The sequence below is a fragment of the Camelus dromedarius genome, chromosome 35, assembly GCF_036321535.1.
Source record: "Camelus dromedarius isolate mCamDro1 chromosome 35, mCamDro1.pat, whole genome shotgun sequence".
NCBI lineage: Eukaryota > Metazoa > Chordata > Mammalia > Artiodactyla > Camelidae > Camelus > Camelus dromedarius.
The window spans coordinates 198,224-216,258 of NC_087470.1; the positions used below are offsets into that span (position 1 = coordinate 198,224).

Below are 18,035 nucleotides of genomic sequence, written 5' to 3' on the forward strand. Positions count from 1 at the left end.
TCAGTTTTCAATATCAAATGGAAATAAAATATAGAAAGAAGGTATGTGAAATTACATAGTCTCAAAAACTGTAAAGCACTAGACACATTTGTAATCATTCAATCACAAACTCAGACCGGTTCAGACCCACTTTGGTGAAAACCACCTAATGAAGCTAGTATGCTTTATCTGTCCTGCAGTCTTCAGCTAAATGCTGGAACTGTGCCCGGACTCCAAATGAGAGGAAACAGTAGTGGGGACAAGGATTAAAACTACTGAAGTCAAAGCAGATGACTAAATCAGAGTCAAAATGGGCCACTTTTGCCTTTAAATGACCAGATACAAATTAACTACAGAAAAATTTCCAAGAGTTGATCCTGTTTCTAAAAGAACTCTCCCTAGGAAGCTGATGATACAGAGAATGAACACAAAAGCCATGAATCACTTCTGAAAAATTCCAGCATCTAATATTCCCATCTATTTAACATAGCAAGATCTGATGCAGTTCCACACTTTTGCCAACAACCTGAGTAAGTGAATCCATGGTTAAACAGGATTTTCAAAAGAAATGAATGTAAACACCATACAACTATTATTTCAAAACAACAGCAAGTGTATGCGATATAAGAAAAGACGTATATATATATTTTAGAGGAAGCACCACCTTCCATAAATAAATAAAACAATTAAGAGGCTTAGGGAGCTCTTATTATCAAAGACTTCAGTTAGAGTGCAGGTCTAGTATCTACAGTGCACAGTTCTCTTCCCAGTTTTTTATGGTTATATAATAAAGGTTGCACTAAAGCACAAAGTAGTGGTGGAGGAGGCAGGGAATTACCACAGTTGTACTTACTGGTGTGCTAGGAAGCTATTCTTTTAAAATCAATGGGTCTTTTTATGAAGATATGGAAAGAAAAAACATAAACTGGGCACATGCTTATATTCTGCTTAAAGGGCTAGAAACCCAATATAACAGAATATAGGCACATAAACTCCAATAACTGTTTTAATTATTTAACAAAAACCAAGAGTTGGAAAAATTTTTTTACAACCAATAAGTACAATGTTTAAATCTAATCCACACTTCCCCCAAAATACCTATTAATTACTCAAATAAAAAATACACTAAAGCCTGAAAAAAATTCTTAAATGAGGCTCTTAAAAAACTATACACAAACAAAACATTTGAAATAACTGAAATGAAATTGGTGCAGTTAAATTAAATTGGAATTAAATTCTTACAGCATGAATTTGAGCTCTGGCAGCTGCTTCACAAACCTAAGGTGAAGACTGAGTCTTTAGTTGTACAGAACAATTTCTCCAATCAACATTTCCATACATATTTAACAATTTCCCCAATCCACATTTGCATCCATTTCACAATTAACATTCAAAGTAATTCAGATGGGAAGTAGAGTTAATCTCAATTTTACTGGGTAACACTAAAATAAAAAAAAAAAATCAATCAACAATTTAAGTGTCAGCCCCAGATTATCTAAGTTAAGTTGTTTTTTAAAAATATTGTATGAGAATATTTCTCCAATGTATTATCTATCAATTATTCCAGGGAACCAATCTGTGGCCAAAAAAAAAAAAAAAAAAAAAAAAAAAAAAATTGCTCCCTAGAAATTTCAGCATGATCTTCACAAACTTTGACCAAAATCTTACCATCCCAACATTGTGCAACAAATGTTGAAAACAAAGGAATGAACAATAATCTATTCTTTAAAAAAAAATATCTGAGCATGTTTAGAAGGACAAAGATTTAAAGAAGCTAAAACAAGTGTACTATCATAGTTACATTAAACCTGAAGGGACATGACAGCTAATCACCAGCCTGCTCATCCTGGTGATGACATAATATAACAGTCCATAAAGGTCTTCAAGGCGGGTCAAGGATAAGTAGGCAAGCAGATTTCATGACTCAGGGGATGCTACTGGTATTCAGTGGGCAGACTCCAGGGATGCTACTAAACATCTCACAATGCACAAAAGAATCCACTCCCTCCATCCAAAAAAGAATTATCTGGGCCAAAATATCAAACATGGTGAAGGTGACAAACCCTGGGCTAACATTACCTGGACCTCTGATGCTGTTACACAAGTTGAGGGTGAAGTCATCCAGGATCCTGGAGAGGGACACAAAATCTGCTACATTGCATGCGTGGGGATCATCGGGATCTGCTGCAGTCATCTTTTAATCTAGCTTCATCAGCATTTTTAATACCTTGGAAAAATGGTTGCATACAAATTAAAAAACAAGTCTCAGAAAAAAATCAATGGAATAAAGCCAATATTTCAAGGGCTACCCCTATGTATTCAATACTAACTAGAACATAGATATGATGTTCCTCAATAGTCAGGTGACTACATATCTCTAGTTATAAAAGAGACACAAAAAAATAATATTAACCAAAGACTATTTTGTTTAGATTCTCCTAAATGCTTCTAGCACCAATTCCCCACCAAAAGTGTCTCTTCAGTGTTTTTTCTGTAAATTAAAAATAACGGGTATCAAAAATAATCACAGCACTATGGAAAGTCAAACAGAAATTTTCCTGAATCCTATTTGTCCTCTTGACCCATTACTCTCTTCCAAGAAGCCAGAGTTTCGGATCATTACAAGGAGAAAAGAAGAAAATGAATTAACGTCCTGACACAGCATTTTGATAAATTATATAATAGTGAAAATGTGTTTGCTTGTTTGTCCATACTTCAGAAAATGTTATTAACTTCAAAACTATCCTCAGCACACTTGTATGCGCTGGGGACACAGCCAGTCTCTTCAGTGCATACCAACAGCAAACAGCTCCACACCTTCATCCTTGAGTTGCTCTGACGGGGCCTCAACATCATCAGTGATAAGAACACCAATTTATCAATCTTGAGGCCTCACGCCAGCTTGGGTCTTGAAGCTCTGCTGGCAAATGAAGTTCAAAGCCATACCTAGTGGGAGTTTTAAAAGAGAAGCCATCACATAGTTATTCAGCCACAAGCTTTGACCGCAAGCAAGAGCTCCAAGCATGCCAGACACTTTTACTCACCTGTGAGGGTCCTGCCTCCTTTGTGAGGTAAGTTCGCCACAGCCTGCAACAAGCTCTTCTTGTCTCTATGAGCATTTAAGTGCCCCTATAATAGTAAGGTGAATTCAAAATATCTAAGGGATATACACAGGAATCATTACAAACAAAACAGTTCAAAATATGTATTTATAAAATGGTTAAGTCAGAAAACATAAGCCATCATAACCAATGAAAATTATCATAACAGAGCGCTGCCCAAGTGGAAGTATAAAGGGTATTCCCAATTCAGAAGATTAGTTTAGCATGAGGACATTAATATGTAGAATCATTTTAGCAGGAACTAGATAGGTAAAAATCATGTGCTATTTAGGCATCCTATCTAACCATTATAATGTAACTCATTACAGAATCAGTTTCAGACATTTACAAAGGAAGCAGATGTATTAAAATCGCCCTTTAAAACATTACACGCTTTCCCCTAAAAATTATCATTTTATACCTTTCATGCCTGATCCTTGCCTAAGCTTCCCCTCTCCTGTCTTGCAAACTGGGAGAACTGTGATGTCGTATGTGGTCTGGGGCTGAAGCCACTTTAACACTGGGGAGGTGACTGTGGGTGGCACTTTGGCCACTAGGTGTCTCCTGCCCCCACAGGGTGACACACAATCCGGTAGCTGATGACTTTCCCAGGTGCTGGTTTCCAGGTGACTCTTGTGTTTTGTTTCTTCATCCAGTTTCAAGGTTTTCTAATCTTCCACCACTGTGAGATAAAAGGAAGATGACAGTGTTACACCATGTGAAAGAAAATGTTTATGCCCGCCTCCCTCATTTATGTGAAAAGACACTATCTAGTTTCTTAAGTGTATACACTATTCTGTTACTTAGCATTGTGATCTCTCATAAATTCAGGATGGTGTGTAAGCCTAATCTCAGTGAGACCACAGAAAGATGTTTTCTCTTTATCTGGCTGATAAATAAAAAATGGAAGTAAACATTGCAAGGATTTCCTATTTGCATTCCAAGAAACTTTAGTAAAGAAAATATCCATTTCTGGAGATAAGCTTTTAGAATTTTTATTCTATTTCCATTTGTAAAGAGTTCCCATAGCAAACACATTGTGGGGAATACTAAAAATTGTGAATACAGGGTCAGAAATATTACTTGAGCCTTTTCAGAAAAAGGTACAATGAATAAATGACTAGTCAGAGTGTCTATAGTTAACTCTATTCTTTGTGATTGCCATGAACATGTTAAGACTATTGACACAAAGAACAGGAAACTCTGACACAGAAAAATATCTCAAGGGCCCTGGAGATAAACTGCGATATGCTGAGTGGCTGTAGGAAGCACTATATGTAAAAAGTGTTTGATTAATATATAAACAAAGTATTTATTAAGTTACCTTTTAATAACAATCAAAAATGGGTGACCAAATCCACAAATAGCCAATCCATCCCTTTTTTCATACATAATTAGAGCCTATAAGCAGGAGCATTTCATTCAGTTCAGTCATCTCAGCATTCAGAGGTCATAAGCATCTTCCATATGGTGAGACTAAGCTGAAGAAAACACTGGGAAGAACTTGCCTTGATTCTAAAAAAAAATTTCATGCTCAAACAGGCAAGGACAACTCAAAACGACTAAAAAAATCCCCAAAAAATTTTAAAATATATATACACACATATGTATGACCATTTTTCAGACACTGGACATCAGGCAGCACAGGACTGGGACCCCTGAGTGATGAAACAAATGAGAATGAGCCTGACCACTACCCTGACTCACTGCTTAAAGGGCGTTCCCAGCCCCAGTACAGGAAGGGGGAACCCAGATGGAGCCTGGTGGTCTCCCGTAATTGAGGAGGTGGTTTTTTGAGTCTGCAGTCCAAGGCAATTAGAACTCACAGAGCAAAGTCCTGCAGAGGAGATGGAGTTACAGAGGAAACGTTTCCTTGAGTCTTGAACCCAGTACCAATCAGGGCACAGGAATGAAGACACTACCGAAAACCAAAGAAAGAACCACCTAAAAGGAGCAGAAGGAACAATTCCTGGAGTTCACACAGGGCCAGAAACATTCCCCCTCGCCAGAGTACAAAACCTCAAAGTCCCCAGAACGTTATATAAAGCACTAAGTAGGTTATTGCCCCAGGAAGGGAGCAAAATGAGCCCTGAACTAAAGGTTTCTCTGGTCTAGTGCAGAGTTTAAAAGAAAGCTTCAAGAATATCAAACTTTCTCCAAATAAGTTAACTGCATCCCAGAACAAAGCTTAAGGATACTGTGAAGAACATAAAAATAGCTGGCACCCAATAAAGTAAAGCTCATATTGTTTGACTTCTAATAAAAATTACCAGGAATGCACAGAAAGAAAAAAATAGGATCCATATTGTGGACTGAATGATTGTGTCTCCCCACTATTCCTATGTTAAAGCCTTAATCACCAATGTGATAGTATCTAGACCTTTGGGGAAGTTATTAGTATTAAATGAGGTACTAAAGGTAAGGCCCTGATCTGATGGAACTGGAATCCTCATAAGAGGCAGGGAAGACATTAGAGAACTTGTGTGCTCTCTATATCTCTCTGTCTCTCTGTCTCTCCCCACATACACAGAATCAGGAAAGGCCATGTGAAACCAAATTCTAGCATCCAGAACTTTGAGAAAATAAATTTCTTGTTTAAGCCACCCAGTCAACATTATTTTATTAGGGCCATTAGAGGTAAGATACCCATAATAAGAAGAAAAATGAATCAATAGAAACAGAACTAAAAACAAATGTATGGTTACCGGTCGGGGGGTGGAGAGTGGGAAGGGATAAATTGGGAGCTCAAGATATGCAGATAGTACTATACATAAAAGAGATAAAAAAAGAAGTTTGTACTGTACAGCAGAAGGAACTGTATTCAATGTCTTGTAGTGACCTATAATGAAAGAGAACATGAAAATGAATCTATGTGTGTATACTGATGACTGACCTATTCCACTGCACACCAGACATTAGTGCAATACTGTAAACTGACTATACTTCAATTTTTTTTTAAAAAGGACACCTGATGGGGCTTTTTGTGTAGACCTACACTGTTGGAAATGACTCATAGGGTAACTGTGATTTCCTTTCCTCACAGAACTATGTGTTAGGTCGGTGGGAAAGAACTACAAGACAGAGCTGGTAAATAAACTATGAGAAACCTAACAAGCTTTTTTATCTTAGGTGCTGGCATATCCCAACAATCAGTACTGCTCCAGGGTGTGGTAAGCTTAGGAGTAAATATGATTTGAACCTAATCCATGTTCAGAGAGTGTCTAAAATTCAGAACCAGGCAGATGTATCTTCCCAGACCCCAAATATGTAATAGTCCTAAAGTAAATTGCTTGAGGAAATTGGATCCCAAAGATTACAGGTGAGGAGTTTTTGAAGTGTGTCCATGTTCCACTGGAGATCAAAGAAGCCCACTTTTTAAAAGAATTATGAACTGACTGACATGACAACTGCTGACTGAGCAAAAAATCTTTCTTAAAGGGGTTTCTTGAAGATTAAAACTCAAACATTGGAGGAGCGAAGGTGATAGGGTGATGGGCAGTGGAAGGAATCAGAACATGTGAAATTCTTAAAAAATGTATTGACAAATAATTTTGCCTATGTTACACAATACTTTACACTTAAAGAAAAGAAACTGAACTAGAAATAGCATGTGTGACTTTACACTAAAAAAATTATTCAAAAGGGACACTAAATAGCTATTATAACCATATTCCATATGTTAATGATAGTAGAAAAATATTAACCATACTAAGTAAACACATAGAACATATAAGAAAGGTTCAAACCAAATCTCTGGAGGTGAAAAATACAATATCTAAGATGAAAAATGCACAGGATGGTATTAACAGCAGTTTAGAAACTGCAGGAAAAAATACTAATGAACTTGACGGCATGATAATAGAAACTATCCAAAAGGAAACACAAGGAAAGAAAACTAAATAACAGCACAACAGTGAGTTGTGTGGTAACTCCAAGCAGATTAATACATGTAGAACTGGAGCACCTGGAGAAAGTAGGGGTAATAAATAAAATATTTCAAGGAATAATGGCCTCAGTACCATACTGCCCAAGACAATATACAGATTTAATACAGTCCTCATCAAATTACCAACGACATTCTTCACAGAGCCGGAACAAGAAATGTTAAACTTTGTATGGAAACACAAAAGACCCCAAAATGGTCAAAACAATCTTGAAAAAGAAGAACAGAAGTGGGGGAATCATGCTCCCTGACTTCAGACAACAGTACAAAGCTACAGCAATCAACAGTATGGTACTGGCACAAAAACAGACACATAGATCAATGAAACAGGACAGAAAGTCCAGAAATATACCCACACACTTATGGTCAATTAATCTACAACAAAGGAGGCAAGAATATACAAAGGAGAAAAGACAGCCTCTTCAATAAGTGGTGCTGGGAAAACTGGACCTGTAAAAGACTGAAATTAGACCATTTTCTAACACCATGTACAAAAATAAACTCAAATGGATTAAATACCTCAATGTAACACCAGATACTATAAACTCCTAGAGCAAAATATAGGCACAACACTCACAGATATACATTACAGAAAGACAGTTTTTGAACCAGCTCCTGGAGTATTGGAAATAAAAGCAAAAATAAACAGATGGGATCTAATTAGGCTTCAAAACTTTTGCACAACTAAGGACACCATCAACAAAACGAAAAGACAACCTACAAAATAGGAGAAAATCTTTGCAAATGATGTGACTGATGGAGACTAATTTCCAAAATATACAAATAGCTCATACATCTTAATATCAAAGAAACAAGCAACCCAATCCAAAAATGCGCAGAAGACCTAAATAAACAATTCTCCAATGAAGACATACAAATAGCCAACAGACACATGAAAAAATGCTCAGCATCACTAATTGTCAGAGAAATACAGATCAAAACGACAATGTGATATCACCTTACAGCAGCCAGAATGGCCATCATTGAGAAGTCTACAAATGACAGATGCTGGAGGGGGTGTGGAGAAAAGGGAACCCTTCCACACTGTTGGTGGGATTGTAGATTGGTGCAGCCACTATGGAGGTTCCTTAAAAAAATGAAAATAGACCTACTATGTGATCCAGCAATCCCACTCCTGGGAACATATATGGAGAAAAATAAAATTCAAAAAGACACATGCACCCCAATGCTCACAGCAGAAATATTTACAATAGCCAAGACATGGAGACACCCCAAATGTCCACTAACAGATGACTCAATAAAGAAGATGTGGTACATATATACAATGGAACACTACTCAGCCACACAAAAAGAAGAAAATAATGCCATTTGCAGCCACACGGATGGACCTGAAGATTGTCATTCTAAGTGAAATGGGCTGGAAAGAGAAAGAAAAATGCCATATGACACCATTTATATGAGGAATCTAAAAAATAATAATAGTAATAAGGCCACCAATGTACTAATTATCACTTTGACTTCTTGAATATGTGTAAGCATATCTGTCCTTTATGATTGGATTAACATATTCTGTTGATTCTTATTTTGTAGTTGGCTTTATTCCTTTAATAACTATGTAAGTTTAAAAATGTAATCTCTTCTCAGAATCAGTAAGTAGTACATATATGTAAGCTAAAAAAAGTACAGTATACTGTATCTATGTGTCTACATGCAATATAATGGGTATGTGCAGTCGAATTGTAGTAATTGTAACTAATAAAACTGGAAAAGGAGGGAAGAAAAAAAAACAAACAGACAAACGGATCAATGAAACAGAATAGAGAGCCCAGACATAAACCCACAAACATTCCGTCAATTCATTTTCAACAAAGAAGGCAAGAACATACAGTGGAGAAAACAGTCTCTTCAGCAAAGCATGTAGGGAAAACTGGACAGCTGTATGTAAATCAATGAAGTCAGAATACTCCCTCACATCCTACACAGAAATAAATTCAAACTGTCTTAAAGACTTAAATATAAGACAAGACACTATACACCTCTTAGAAGAAAACATAGGCAAAACATTATCTTACATACATCTCAGCAATGTTGTCCTAGGGCAGTCTACCCCAGCAATAGAAATAAAAGCACAAATAAACAAACAAATGGGGCCAAGCTGAATTTATCTGCTTTTGCACAGGAAAGGAAACCATAAGCAAAACAGAAGGACAACTTACGAGATGGGAGAAAATATTAGCAAAAAATGAGACTGACAAGGGGTTAATTTCCAGAATACAGAAACAGCTCATACAAGTGAATAACTGAAAAACAACCCAATCCAAAAAATGGGCAGAAAATCTAAACCAGCATTTCTCCAATGAAGACATACAAATGGCCAGCAGGCACATGAAAAAAGGCTCAATGTTGCTAATTATCAAAGAAATATAAGTCAAAACTACAATGAGGTATCATCTCACACCAGTTAGAATGCCCATCATTCAAAAATCCACAGAGGAGAAATGCTGGAGAGGCTGTGGAGAAAAGCCTCCTACATTGTTGGTGGGAAAGTAGTTCTGTGCAGCCACTGTGTAAAACAGGAGGGAGATTCCTCAAAAGACTAAAATGACACTTGTCAAAAGCTTTTGATCTCAGGGGCAGGCTAACAAACACCCAAAGGGCCAGGCCTCGCCTGTTATTCTGCCCAAGCTCGCCTGTGCCCCACAGGGTCTGGGGCGGCCTCCACTCCCAGGGCAGGTCCACCCATGCTGGAAGGCCATGGCCTGAGGGCCAGTCTGAGGTGGTCCAGGGCGGTCCAGCGCCCTCCCATCTCCCAAGGCTGCTCCAACTTTCCCAAACTAGCAAATGAGTGACGGCCAAGAAAGAAGCAGGGTTCAGTGACTACTAAACAACTGGGGCTGCGGGCCTGGGACCTGCCTTAGGGTCCTAACAGGACACGCAGCCTGGACTTCACCCACGCACCCCTCCCTGTGCACCTCCCCAACTGCACAGCCCAGGCCTCACCCGCCGGCTCCCCAACCTGCTTGCCCAGACCAGCGCCCCCTTACCTGCTTGGCGATGGCAGCAAAAGCGACAGCAAACGGCGGGTGGCCCAGACCCCAGGAGGCGTTCCTCATTTGGGAGCTGATTCAGGAGCACCCGGCTCCCGCCCAGCGTTCACACGCTCTGGGTGCGCTCCCGTGTCCGCGTGCATGCGCGTCGGTGCGCTCCCCTCCCCCTCCCGCCCTCCGCGCGGAGGCTAGGCCAAGGCTCCTGCAGTAGGATCCCTGTGACTGGGGCCTGGCGGTGGGGCGATAAGGCGGGCCCACCTCGCGGCCAGGGTCAGCCAAGCCCCTAACCCCAATGCCCCCACCCCGCCACCCACAGGGTCCCGGCACCCAACTAGAATCACCACAGGTTCGGGCCAGGCCACACACCCCCAGGCCCACACCCCCTGCTCAGTCACTGCCTCCCAACCCCCTGCCAGGCCTGGTCTCCGACTGATGGCACCCCCAAGACAAGGCTCCTTCTCCTCACACCGAAGTCCCCACCTCCAGGCTGTGCCCCACTAGCTCCTAAGCTACAGCCCCCACAAACCTAGCTGACCTCTTATGCCTTACCCCAGGTCCCCCACCTTACAGAGACAGTCCCCTCACCCTTCACCCTGGGATTACCCCCCACCCCTCAGCTGGGTCCCCCCACTCCAAGTGGCCCTCACCCTGGGCGGGACCCCCTAACCCCTCAACTGGGTCACTTCCACTCCTAGTGACCCCTCACCCCTCAGCCTGTCCCCTTCACCGTGGGATCCCCCACACCTAGTGCACCCCTAACCCAGCTGACCCCCTCACCCCTCACCCTTCACCTAATGGGGGCAGGGCCGTCCAGGCTCTGATCACCAGGGCGTCAGCTGCCATACAGGGATCCTGGGCAGCGTGTGGGCACACAGCCCTGAGTTCCAGGCTCCCGGGCCTGGGCGGGTGGGGCTGGAGGATGTTCCAAATCCCGCCCAGGCGCCCTGCCCCACTCCCGTCCCCCCTAAACCCCCCGCCCAGTACCTCGTCTGAGACAATGGGTCAGGGTGGTCTCAGGCTGCACCCCGCTCGCCAGTGGGCCCTGGGTGGTTGATGGTGCTGCCGGGTGGGAGGGTGCAGCCTGGCCCTAGGATGGATAGCAGGCAGCAGCGGCGGTGACAGCGGGGGAGAAAGGCTGCCCTGGGAGAGCCAGTCAACTTGCTACCATCCCCCCCGCTGCCTGGCCTGGAGCAGCCTCTGCTACCCCAGCTTCCTGGAAAGAATTCCTCCCTGTCAGCCTGCTCCTGGGAGGCAGGCTCGATGTGGTCAGGGAGGCGAAGCTGCAGCGGTGGTGGCCATAGCGGCAGATGCGGCGGCTGGACTGGGGCTGCCCCATTCTACAGCAGGGATTTGCTTCCATTTCCTGCTGTCCCTACTCACACTTCAAGAAGCCTGCCTCCCAGGAGCAGAATGACCCCTACCCTGCGTCCCAGGAACCTGGGGCAGTAGAGGGCGCCACCAGTCCAGGCTGCAGGGGAGATGGGAGCAAGTCCACCAACAGCATCCGGGACAAGGCCTTCTATCCTCACAAATGCTGTGGCCACCACCAATTACTCGACCCCTGACCACACCCCGCAGGCCTCCCAGGAGCAAGCTAACCACCAAATGTGTGTCCCTCTAGTGGGGGAAGGTGCCCACAGTCAAGCCAGGGCTCAGGGGACGTGGGAACAAATCCAGGGGTTCACACCTGGCAGTCCCACTTCCGCCTCAGCAGCCACCACTCCCTGACCAAACTGCGAAAGGATCCTGAGATGGCTGACCTGGGAATGTGCCTCCGTTCAACCTGGGGCAGCAGACACTGCCCCCAGGGCAGGGCACAAGGAGTTGGGAGGAACTTCACAGGCTCACACAGGGTACCTCCCTTATCCTGCTTCCACAGCTGCCAAAACTGCCTTCACCCCAGCTCCCTCACTGGACCATCCAGGGCTCTAGGGAGCAGTCAGACCTAAAGATGAACCTGGGGCAACAGATGTGAGATGCCCTGCAGGTGAGATGCCCCCAGGTCAAACTGCAGGTGGGATGTGAGCAAATGACTGGCTGGCAAGGGGTAGCCCCTCTCCTCCTTCCACCACCGCTACTGCTGCTGCCATCCTCCCAGGCCCCTAAACATACTGAGCCCCTGCTCTTACTAAAGTCAAATCGAGGGAAAATATCTTAACATAATAAAAACTATGACATCCCTAAATCCACCACATAACCTACACTAAAAACTGAAAGCCTGTGTGCTAAAATTTGCAGCAACACAAGGACACCCACTCTCACCACTTCTATTCAATATACTTTGGAAGTCCTAGTAGAGCAATTAGACAAGAAAAAGATATAAAAGACATCCTAATTGGATGAGAAGAGGCAAAATTGTCCTATATGTGGATGGCATAATACTGTATATGGAAAATTCTAAAGGCTCCACACAAAAATGACTAGAGCTAATAAAAGAATTCAGCAACATAGCAGAATACAACATCAACATACAGATACCAGTGACACTTCATTACACGAAAGTAATACTCCCTCTTAAAATTGCATCCCAAAAATTAAGACTCAGGAATAAATCTGATCCAGGAAGTGAAAGACTTACATGTGGAGACCTACAAAACACTGAGTAAGGAAATTAAAAGAGAACTTAAAGAAATGGAAAGATAGCCCAGGTTCTTGCATTGGAAGAAGTAATATTATGAAAATGGCCATACTACCCCAGAGCAATCTACAAATTCCTATCAAATCACCCAGGACATTTTTCACAAAACTAGGACAAATCATCTTAAAATTTTTATGAAATCACTAAAGACCCAGAATGACCAAAGCATTACTGAAGAAAAAAGAACAAAGCAGAAGGAATAACCCTCCCAGACTTGAGACGCTACTACAGAACTACAATCAAACCAGCATGATATTGGCACAAAAACAGACTTATGGATCAATGGAACAGAATAGAGATCCCAGACATAAACCCACAAACATTCCATCAATTCATCTTGGACAAAGGAGGCAAGAACACACAATGCAGTGAAGACTTTAGCTTCAGCAAATGGTGTAGGGAAAACTGGACAGCTGCATGCAAATCAATTAGAATACTCCCCCACACCATACACAAAAATGCATGCAAAATGGCTTAAAGACTTAAATAGAGGACAAGACACTGCAAGCCTCTTAGAAGAAAACATAAGCAAAACATTATCTCACATAACTTCTCAGCAACATTCTCCTAGGGCAGTCTACCCAAGCAATAGAAATAAAAACAAAACCAAACAGGACCTAACTGAACTTACAAGCTTCTCCATAGCAAATGAAACCATAAACAAAATAAAGGGGCAACCTAAGGAATGGGAGAAAATATTTGCCAGTGATGAGACTGGCAAAGGCTTAATTTCCCCAATGTATAAACAGCTCACAGAACTTAATAACAAAAAACAAACAACCCAATCCAAAAATGGGCAGAAGACCTAAACATGCATTTCTCCAATGAAGACATACAAATGGCCAGTAGGCACATGAAGAAATGCTCAATATCTCTAATTATCACACAAGTGCAAATCAAAACTGCAATGAGGTATCACCTCAAAACAGTCAGAATGGCCATCGTGAATGATAAATGCTGGAGAGGCTGTGGAGAAAAATGAACCTTCCTACACTGTTGCTAGGAAATGTAGTTTGGTGAAGCCATTATGGAAAACAGTATGCAAATTCCTCAAAAAAACTAAAAATAGACTTACCATATGATCCAGCAATGCCACTTCTGGGTATATATCTGGAGGGAATTCCAACGTGAAAACATACCTCCACCCTAATGTTCACAGCACCACTCTATACACCAGCCAAGACATGGAAGCAACCTAAATGTAGCAACAGATGACTGGATAAAGAAACTGAGATATTTTTATACAATGAAATACTACACTGCCATAAAAAAGAAGAAAATAATGCTATTTGCAGCAATGCAGATGGACCTAGACAACATCATTCTAACTGAAACAAGCCAAAAAGAGAAAGAAAAATACCATGTGATATCACTCATATGTGGAATCTAAACCAAAAAAAAGAAGAAAATGGAAAAAGAAAGAAAAAGGACACTATGAACTCATCCACAATACAGAAACAGACTCATACACATAATAAACAATCATATGGTTACTGGGAAAGGGGGTGGGAAGGGATAAATTTGGGAGTTTGAGATTTACATATGGTAGCCACTATATATATAAATAGATTAAAAAAAAATTTTTCTTCTGTATAGCACAGAGACCTACCTATGTTCAATATCCAGTAATATCCTATAATGGAAACACTGCTACAGCTGCCACCTGAGGAAGCAAGAGAAGAAAGGCAAGGAGAGTCCGTTACCCCAGGCTAGAACCCTGTCCTCTGGGAGTCCTTGCCCGTGGTCAGACACTGTCCGCTCAGGGCACTGTGCCTTCCTCCCAGGAGCTGGCTGACCTGAGGACGCACCTCCAGTGAACCTGGGGCAACTGAGGCCTCCCCAAGTCCAAGCTGCAGGGGAGATGGGAGCAAATTCACAGGCTGGCACAGGGCAGCCCCCCATCTCCTGCCCTCAAGCTGCCACCACTGCAGTCTTCCCCACTCCCTGACCAAACCACGCAGGCCTCCAGGAAGCCGGCTGACCTAAACAGGTGAGTCCTGCAACCCTGGGGCAGTAGAGGCTTCCCCTAAGGCCAGGCCCCTGGGGAGATGGGGATAAATTCAAGGGCTTGCACAGGGTAGCCTCACTCCCACCACTGCCACCATGGCCCCCTGAGAGCACTATGCCAGCATCCTGGGAGCAGAATGACCTATAGACTTGGATCCAATGAGCCTGGGGCAGCTAGCCCACCCCAAGGCCAGGCCACAGGGGGAGATAGGAGCAAATGACTGGCTGGCAAGCTGTAGCCCCTCTCCTCCTCCAGCCACCACTACTGCTGCTGCCATCCTCCCAGGCCCCTGAACACAATGAGCCTCTGCTCTTACTAAAGTGGGTATGGAGGGAGAGGGAACATATCTCAACATAATAAAAGCTATTTATGACAAACCTACAGCCAGCATCATACTCTAAACTGAAAAGCTGAAAGCCTGTCTGCTAACATCTGGAACAAGACAAGGATGCCACTCTCACCACTTCAATTCAATATAGTATTGGAAGTTCTAGTAGAGCAAATAGACAAGAAAAAGATACAAAAGCCATCCAAAATTGGAAGAGAAGAGGTAAAATTGTCACTATATGTGTATGACATAATACTATATATGGAAAACTCTAAAAGCTCCACACAAAAATGACTAGAGCTAATAAAAGGATTCAGCAACGTAGCAGAATACAAGATCAACATATAGAAATCAGTGGCATTTCAATACATGAAAATAATAAACCTTTTAAAAATGCATGCCAAAAAAAAAAAAAAAAAGATTCAAGAAAAAATCTGACCCAGGAAGTGAAAGACTTATATGAGGAGACCTACAAAACACTGACTAAGGAAATTAAAGAAGACTTAAAGAAATGGAAAGATAGCGCAGGTTCTAGCATTGTAAGAATTAGTATTGTGAAAATGGCCACTGGCCAGAGCATCTACAGATTTAATGCGATCCCTATCAAATTACTTAGGACATTTTTTCACAGAACTAGAACAAATCATCCTACAATTTATACGGAATCACTAAAGACCCAGAATTTCCAAATACTGAAGGAAAAGAACAAAGCAGGAGGATTAACCCTCCCAGACTTCACACAGTACTACAGAGCTACAATCAAACCACCATGGCATTGGTACAAAAACAGAACCACGGATCAACAGAACAGGATAGAGAGCCCAGACATAAACCCACAAACATTCCATCAATTCATCTTGGACAAAAGAGGCAAGAACATACAATGCAGTCAAGACAATCTCTTCAGCAAGTGGTATAGGCAAAACTGGACAGCTGCGTGCAAATCCCTGAAGTTAGAATGCTCCCTCACATCACACACAAAAATAAATGCAAAATGGCTTAAAGACTTAAACATAAGACAAGACACTACAAATCTCTCAGAAGAAAACAGGCAAAACATGATCTGACATATATATCAGCAATGTTTTCCTAAGGCAGTCTACCCAACCAATAGAAATAAAAGCAAAAATAAACAAACGGGACCAAACTGAACTCACAAGCTTTTGCACAGCAAAGGAAACCATAAGCAAAACAAAATGACAACCTATGGGATGCGAGAAAGTATTTGCCAATGATGCGACTGACAAAGGCTGAATTTCCAGAGTATAGAAGCAGCACATACAACTTAACAACAACAAAAAAACCAAACAACCCAATTCAAAAATGGGCAGAAGATCTAAACGAGCATTTCTCCAATGAAGACATACAAATGGCCATGTCGACTGAAATAAACACACAGCCTAAAAGTTAAAAGTTACGTCTTATTTGGCGGGAGGACTCGAGCCTGGATGACAGCCTCTCAGATCGCTCTGAGGGACTGCTCTGAAGAGGTAGGGGAGGAGCTAGGATATAGAGGAGCTTTACAACAAAGACCAGGTAGTCAGAACAATAAAAGATTACTTGTTATCTAAAGAAAACCAGGATCTCAAGTTAAAGAATGTAGTGCTTTTCTATGTATGGGAGGAAGCAAACATTTGGGCTTACTGAATTCATTCCTTTGACAAGCACCTAGCTATCTAGGGCCAGCATCCGGTCCTTTCTTATTCTGAGTCTGCTCAGAGGGCACCAGTGTGAGTGGCTGCAGAGGCTGGGCTGCAGGCCTGTCCCCCACTGGGGGGTGGCGGCAGCTGCTGATGACTTGGTTTCAGCATTCAGCATTCTTTGTTTACTGATATGGTTGCAGTATTTTCACTCACATTGCAGTATTTTCGTTCACAGCCAGTAGGCACATGAAAAAAACTCAATATTGCTCATTAACAGAGAAGCGCAAGTCAAAACTCCAGCGAGGCTTCACCTCACACCGGTCAGAATGCCCATCATTCAAAAGTCCACAAACGAGAAATGCTGGAGAGGCTGTGGAGAAAAGGGAACCCTCCTACACTGTTGGTGGGAATGTAGTTTGGTGCAGCCATTGTAGGAAACAGTAGGCAGATCCCTCAAAAGACTAAAACTAGACTTCCAAAAGCTTTTGATCTCAGGGGCAGGGCGACCAGCTCCCAAAGGCCCGGGCCTCGCCCGTTATTCTGCCCCAGGTTGCCTGTGCCCTGGAGGGTCTGTGGTGGCCTACTCGCCAGGCAGGTCCACCTAAACAGGAAGGCCTGAGGGCCGGTCGCAGGTGCTCTGGGCCCATCTGGCGCCCTCCCGCCTCCCGAGGCTACTCCGCTTTCCCAAACCTGCCTATGAGCTGCAGCGGAAACGCGGGGATTCAGTGACTACTAATGTGCAGAGGAGGGGAGGGCACCACGAACCAGGGCGGTGGCCTCGGACCCGCCTCAGGGCCCGAATGGGACGTGCGGCCCGGACCTCACCTCCGCACCCCGCCCTGTGTGCCTCCCCAATGCAGCCCAGGCCTCACCCGCAGGCTCCCTGACCTGCGCGCCCCCTCCAGCGCCCCTTACCTGCCAGGCGACAGCAGCGGAAGTGACAGCACGCGGCGGCCCAGACCCCAGGCCGTGTTCCTCCTCAGGGAGCTGGTCCAGGAGCTCCCGGCTCCCGCCCAGCTTCCCCTCGTTCTGGGCGCGCTCCCGCGTCCGCGGGCGCCCCTCCTCCTACCGCCCGCAGTGGGGAATCGCCACCTGGTTCTGCTGCAGTGCGGGGACTTGGCAAGTGGGGCCCAGCGGGGCCGACCAGGGCCGAGCGGGACCGGGCGGGGCTGGGTGGTGGGGCAGTCCGCCCTGGGGCCAGGCCTGGGCTTGGCAGGGTCCCCATCCACAATGCCCCCACCCCTGTCACTGACCGGCCTGGCAGTTAACTAGATTCACTACAGGCTTTGAGCCAGGCCGCACTCCCTAGCCCGACTCCCCCTGCTAGCCTCCCCACCCCTGCTTGCCTGTCCCCCAGCCCCCGTGACTGCTCCCCCAACACCTGCCA

At 43.5% G+C, this 18,035-nt stretch overlaps 1 protein-coding gene and 1 non-coding gene across 2 annotated transcripts in view; one reads left to right on the forward strand and one right to left on the reverse strand.

Moving 5' to 3' along the window:
* LOC105085558 (transport and Golgi organization protein 1 homolog) overlaps positions 1-17,683 on the reverse strand; it is a 111,336-nt gene extending 93,653 nt beyond the window's left edge. Inside the window, exons 1-7 of the mRNA XM_064482266.1 lie at positions 17,564-17,683; positions 14,279-14,332; positions 13,745-13,864; positions 3,502-3,762; positions 3,024-3,108; positions 2,776-2,925; positions 2,059-2,206 (exon numbers count right to left, since the gene is read on the reverse strand). The gene's annotated coding sequence lies outside the window, so the exon portion shown is untranslated. The remainder of the gene's footprint in view (positions 1-2,058; positions 2,207-2,775; positions 2,926-3,023; positions 3,109-3,501; positions 3,763-13,744; positions 13,865-14,278; positions 14,333-17,563) is intronic.
* Positions 6,041-6,164, forward strand: LOC116151685 (small nucleolar RNA SNORA18). Its single transcript, XR_004135197.1, has one exon. It is a non-coding gene; the product is annotated as a small nucleolar RNA SNORA18 (small nucleolar RNA).
* Positions 17,684-18,035: the final 352 nt, after the last annotated feature.